Raw genomic sequence first — 5,918 nt, 5'->3', positions numbered from 1 at the left:
CTCTCTCTCTCTGCTGAAATTCCAGAGGTAGGTTTTCATTACAATGAGTGACACTGGGGTGTGAGCATGGTAAGGAGTCTGGAGTGGTAGAGGGGACGGGAAAAGGAGTGGAAGTTGCAAGTTGAAGGGTGCACCAGACATCTATACTGGTAAACCCAATCCAGGGACATATGATTGATGATAGGTTTCCTGCAATATTTCACCAGCAGGGACAGATATGTGATCACCTTTGCGACTATACTTGAAGTACATAAGGAAGTGTAGTATTAAATACCAGATATATGTACAGGAGGTCTGTGAACTTCACCTATATACTTGCCCTGACCTGGTGTTAAAAACAGTGTTTATATTTTGCTTCATGATGATACAATTCCTATCTTGCATGTTTCATCGATCTTGGCTCTTGATGCCATGCCTTGCTCTGACATTGTCCTGGTTGGTAATTAGCTGGATCTCCTGTGTTAATTGCAGGGCCCAATCGTGACCAGGCCTGTTATTAGGAGCTGCACGGTCCTTTGATGTCCTGCTCATGACCAGCACCCATAAAGCCCTACTCTCACACATGCTAATACCAAGTTCAAGCGAAGCTAATCTCAAGTCATGAAAGCCCTTAATGAGTTAGCATACTTTCAAAGTGACATCTAACATCTGGTCTAGATCTGGCTATGCCCCCAGTATACACAACAGACAATAGTGTTGTGGGAATGTTTGGGTGTCAGGTTTTGCTTTAAATTCAGTGAAACATGGCAATGTGCTATTACCCTTTCCTATTGCATGTCTATGATCCAATTGCTTAAGTTTACAAGGACTTTTGCAACATATTGGGGTTTAGATTAAATACTGTATGTCTGAACTTATTAATAGGTTGCCTTTGATACTTCTCAGTGCTCTTTCAAATTTTCAATGAAAACTACACACTCTTAGAAAAAAAGGTGTTTTCTAGAACCTAAAAGGGTTATTCAGTTGTCCCTCTAGGAGAACCCTTTGGGGTTCCAGGTAGAACCCTTTTCACAGAGGGTTCTACATGGAACCCAAAAGGGTTCTACCAGGGTAACCCTTTTTTCTTAAAGTGCATTATCACTATTACATCTGCATTCCCCTCCGTTCTTTTCCCCCTCAACTTATGATTTACGGAGAGTGACATTTTATGTTTGAAAGCTTTGTGCGGTATTGCCCATATTACGGAACCACACCTTCAAACGTGTTGGTCTACCTCCAAACAATGATTTGAGGCACAACAGAAATTGCTTTCACATGAGGAGAAGAAAGCCTTTTCACAGTCAGGTAGTGTAGTTAAAATACGACCCTGTGATTTATCTGCCATTGCAGGATATACTCTACTGTACCTAACCACAACCAAAGCTGTGTGGGGGGGGGGGGGGGGGGGGGGGTCTTTTTAACTGCGGTAATCTGAGAAAGTGAAGGCTGGAAAAGTGGTTAATGTTTCCCGACTCATTCAGGAGAAAGGGGTAACAGAAATAACATAGAATCAGATTATATGTTAAATTGACCTGATCATAAATGGGTCATTCCACCATTTGGGTGCCTTTAGAGCAGTGTAAATTGGTATAAAAAATTAAATAAAAAAAAATTGTCATATAGAGTACCTGTTCAACTTCATAAAAACATGTTTTCCCATCTCAAGAGGTTATTAAATACCAATACTATATTAAGTGCCTAGTAGGTGCTAATCAGGGTTGACTAACAGGGTTGAGGATTACATCTTAAATCAGCTTGTGACAGGGGCAATGGAAATGTGTTGTGGGCAACAGGGAGGGGTAGTTGAATGCAAGCTTCACCAATAACAAAAAAATTATTAAAACATTTCTAGCCTAACGGAGTTGATGTGTTATGTCTGACCCGCTCAGTTTTCCACCAGAAAATGTCAGAAAAAGAGTAGAACCAGTTCACCTGCTTTTACAGTATGATTTGACCATTAGATGTTCAATATACTTTTGATTTTTTTTTTTTTTTTAAGGAATAGTTTCCCCATATTAAAACGAGAGTTAAGTTCACATAACAGTGCAGACCTTAAAATGAGGGAGAGACGTAAATTAATCACTAATCACATTAAATAAATACTCATCTTCAGAAGTGACTTTGTCAAGGCAACAAAAAGGCAACAAAAACTTTTTTTACTACGGCTTTGCAGTGATGGTGAAAACTTGGAGACATTTTGGGGTTAAGTGGGTTAAAATCTGCCTAGAAGTCACAGAGGATGCAGAGAGGGACATTTTAAAGTGCTGAATTTTGGCACTTTGGCAAGTCTTTATTCATATTAAAAAATGTGACTTATTGAATTATTCTGTGGTCTATATTAAAGGGTACTTAATATAATAGGAGTTTGACAGATCAGAGGCAAAAAGGATGACCATGTGTTATCTTGATAAGTGTTTGAATTTGACCATTTTCCTGTCCTGCTAAGCATTCAAAATAACAAGTAACAAGTACTTTCAGGTAAAATGTATGGAGTAAAAAGTACATTATTTACTTTACGAATGTAGTGAAGCAAAAGTAAAAATAATAAAAAAATATATACAGTAAAGTAAAGTACAGGTACCCAAAAAAACTACTTAAGTAGTACTTTCAAGTATTTTTACTTAAGAACTTTACACCACTGGTCGGAGGGTAGAGTCTTGCTCCTTGAAAGCGGCAGCGCTAGCCTTAAACCCAGTGCTTATGTTGCCTGGAATCCATGGCGTCTGGTTGGGGTGTGTACATACGTTCACTATGGGGACGATGTCATCGATGCACTTATTGATGAAGCCAGTGACTGATGTGTTGTACTCCTTAATGCCATCGGAAGAATCCTGGAAAATATTCCAGTCGGTGCTAACAAAACAGTCCTGTAGCTTAGCATCTGTTTCATCTGACCACTTTTTTATTGACTGAGTCACTGGTGCTTCCTGCTTTAGTTTTTGCTTGTAAGCAGGATTCAGGAGGATAGAATTATGATCAGATTTGCCAAATGGAGTGCAAGGGAGAGCTTTGTAACCGTCACTGTGTATGGAGTAAAGTCTAGAGTTTTTTCCCTCTAGTTGCACATTTAACATGCTGGTAGAATTTAAGATTCTCTGCATTAAAGTCCCTGGCCACTAGGAGTGCCGCCTCTGGATGAGCATTTTCCTGTTTGCTTATGGCCTTATACATCTCATTGAGTGTGGTCTTAGTGCCAGTATCGGTTTGTGGTGGTAAATAGATAGCTACGAAGAATATAGATGAAGACTCTCTTGTTAAATAGTGTGGTCTACAGTTTATCATGAGATACTCTTCCTCAGGCGAGCAAAACCTAGAGACTTCCTTAGATTTCATGCACCAGCTGTTGTTTACAAATATACATTGACCTTTATTTTTTTATTTATTATTTTTATTTATTTATTTTATTTGACCCTTATCTTACCAGAGGCGTCTGTTCTATCCTGCCGAAAAGGCGTAAAATCCGCCAGCTGTATGTTATTCATCTCGTCGCCACGACTCGGTGAAAGATAAGATATTACAGTTTTTAAATTGTATTTCTTTCTTCATTTTATTTCACCTTTATTTAACCAGGGAGGCCAGTTGAGAACAAGTTCTCATTTACAACTGCGATCTGGCCAAGATAAAGAAAAGCAGTGCGACAAAAACAACACAGAGTTACACATAAACAAACGTACAGTCAATAACACAATAGAAAAATCTATGTACAGTGTGTGCAAATGTAGAAGAGTAGGGAGGTAGGCAATAAATAGGCCATAGAGGCAAAATAATTACAATTTAGCATTAACACTGGAGTGAAATATGTGCAGATGATAATGGGGTGCAAAAGAACAAGAGGCTAAGTAATAACATGGGGATGAGGTAGTTGGGTGGGCTATTTACAGATTGGCTGTGTACAGGTACAGTGATTGGTAAGCTGCTATGACAGCTGATGCTTAAAGTTAGATAAGGAGAAATAAGACTCCAGCTTCAGTGATTTTTGAAATTCGTTCCAGTCATTGGCAGCAGAGAACGGAAAGGAAAGGCGGCCAAAGGAAGTATTGGCTTTGGGGATGACCAGTGAAATATACCTGCTGGAGCGAGTACTATGGGTGGGTGTTGGTATGGTGACCAGTGAGCTGAGATTAGGCGGGGCTTTACCTAGCAAAGACTTATAGACGACCTGGAGCCAGTGGGTTTGGCGATGAATATGTAGTGGTTGGTAATATATGGGGCTTTGGTGAAAAAACAGATGGCACTGTGATAGACTACATCCAATTTGCTGAGTAGAGTATTGGAGGCTATTTTGTAGATGACATTGCCAAAGTCAAGGACGGTAGGATGGTCAATTTTACGAGGGTATGTTTGGCAGCATGTGTGAAGGATGCTTTGTTGCTAAATAGGAAGCCGATTCTAGATTTCATTTTGTATTGGTGATAGTTAATTTGAGTCTGGAAGGAGAGTTTACAGTCTAACCAGACACCTAGGTATTTGTAGTTGTCCACATATTCTAAGTCAGAACTGACCAAAGTAGTGATGCTAGTCGGGCGGGAGAGTGCGGGCAGCAATCGGTTGAAGAGCAGGCACTTAGTTTTTCTAGCATTTAAAAGCAGTTGGAGGCCACGGAAGGAGAGTTGTATGGCGTTGACGCTCGTTTGGAGGTTTGTTAGCACAGTGTCCAAAGAAGGGCCAGATGTATACAGAATGGTGTCGTCTGCGTAGAGGTGGATCAGAGAATCACCCGCAGCAAGAGCGACATCATTGATATATACAGAGAAAAGATTTGGCCTGAGAATTGAACCCTGTGGCACCCCCATAGAGACTGCCAGAGGTCCAGACAACAGGCCTTCCGAATTTGACACACTGAACTCTATCTGAGAGGTAGTTGGTGAACCAGACGAGGCAGTCATTTGAGAAGCCAAGGCTATTGAGTCTGCCAGTAAGAATGTGGTGATTGAAAGAGTCGAAAGCCTTGGACAGGTTGATGAAGACGGCTGCACAGTACTGTCTTTTATCGATGGCGGTTATGATATCGTTTAGGACCTTGAGCGTGGCTGAGGTGCACCCATGACCAGCTCGGAAACCAGATTGCATCGTGGAGAAGGTACGGTGGGATTCGAAATGGTCGTTATTGTTTACTGTTTGTTATCTTGGCTTTCGAAGATTTTAGAAAGGCAGGTCAGGATGGATATAGGTCTATAACAGTTTGGGTCTGGAGTGTCTCCCCCTTTAAAGAGGAGGATAACCACAGCAGTTTTCCAATCTTTAGGTATCTCAGACTATACAAAAGAGATTTGAATAGGCTAGTAATATGGGCTGCAAAAATTTTGGTGGATAATTTTAGAAAGAGAGGGACCAGATTGTCTAGCCCAGCTGATTTGTAGGGATCCAGATTTTGCAGAACACCAGCTATCTGGGTTTGGGTGAAGGAGATACCGGGGGGGGGGGGGGGGGGGCTTGGGCAAGTTGGTGCAGGGTGTGATGAGATGTTTAACGGGGTAGGGCTAGCCAGTTGCAAAACATGGCCAGTCATAGAAAAATGCTTATTGAAATGTTCAATTATCGTAGATCTTTCGGTGGTGATAGTCTTTCCTAGCCTCAGTGCAGTGGGTAGCTGGGAGGAGGTGTCCCAAAACCTTTTGGAATTAGTGCTACATTAAGCAAATTTCTGTTCAAAAACCCAAGCCTTAGCTTTCCTAGCTGACTGAGTATATTGCTTCCCGACTTCCCTGAAAAGTTGCATATCGTGAGGGCTATTTGATGCGAATGCAGAATGCCACAGGATGTTTTGTGCTGGTCAAGGACAGTCAAGTCTGGGGTGAACCAAGGGCTATTTCTGTTCTTAGTTCTACATTTTTCTAACGGGGCATGCTTATTTGAGATTGTGAGGAAAGCACTTTTGAAGAGCAACCAGGCATCCTCTATGGACGGGATGAGGTCAAGATCCTTCCAAGATACCCGGG

This window comes from Oncorhynchus clarkii, chromosome 22 (assembly GCF_045791955.1).
Source record: "Oncorhynchus clarkii lewisi isolate Uvic-CL-2024 chromosome 22, UVic_Ocla_1.0, whole genome shotgun sequence".
Taxonomy (NCBI): Eukaryota; Metazoa; Chordata; class Actinopteri; order Salmoniformes; family Salmonidae; genus Oncorhynchus; species Oncorhynchus clarkii.
The sequence above is the reverse complement of the archived record's forward strand: the minus strand, read 5'-3'. Positions refer to the sequence as shown.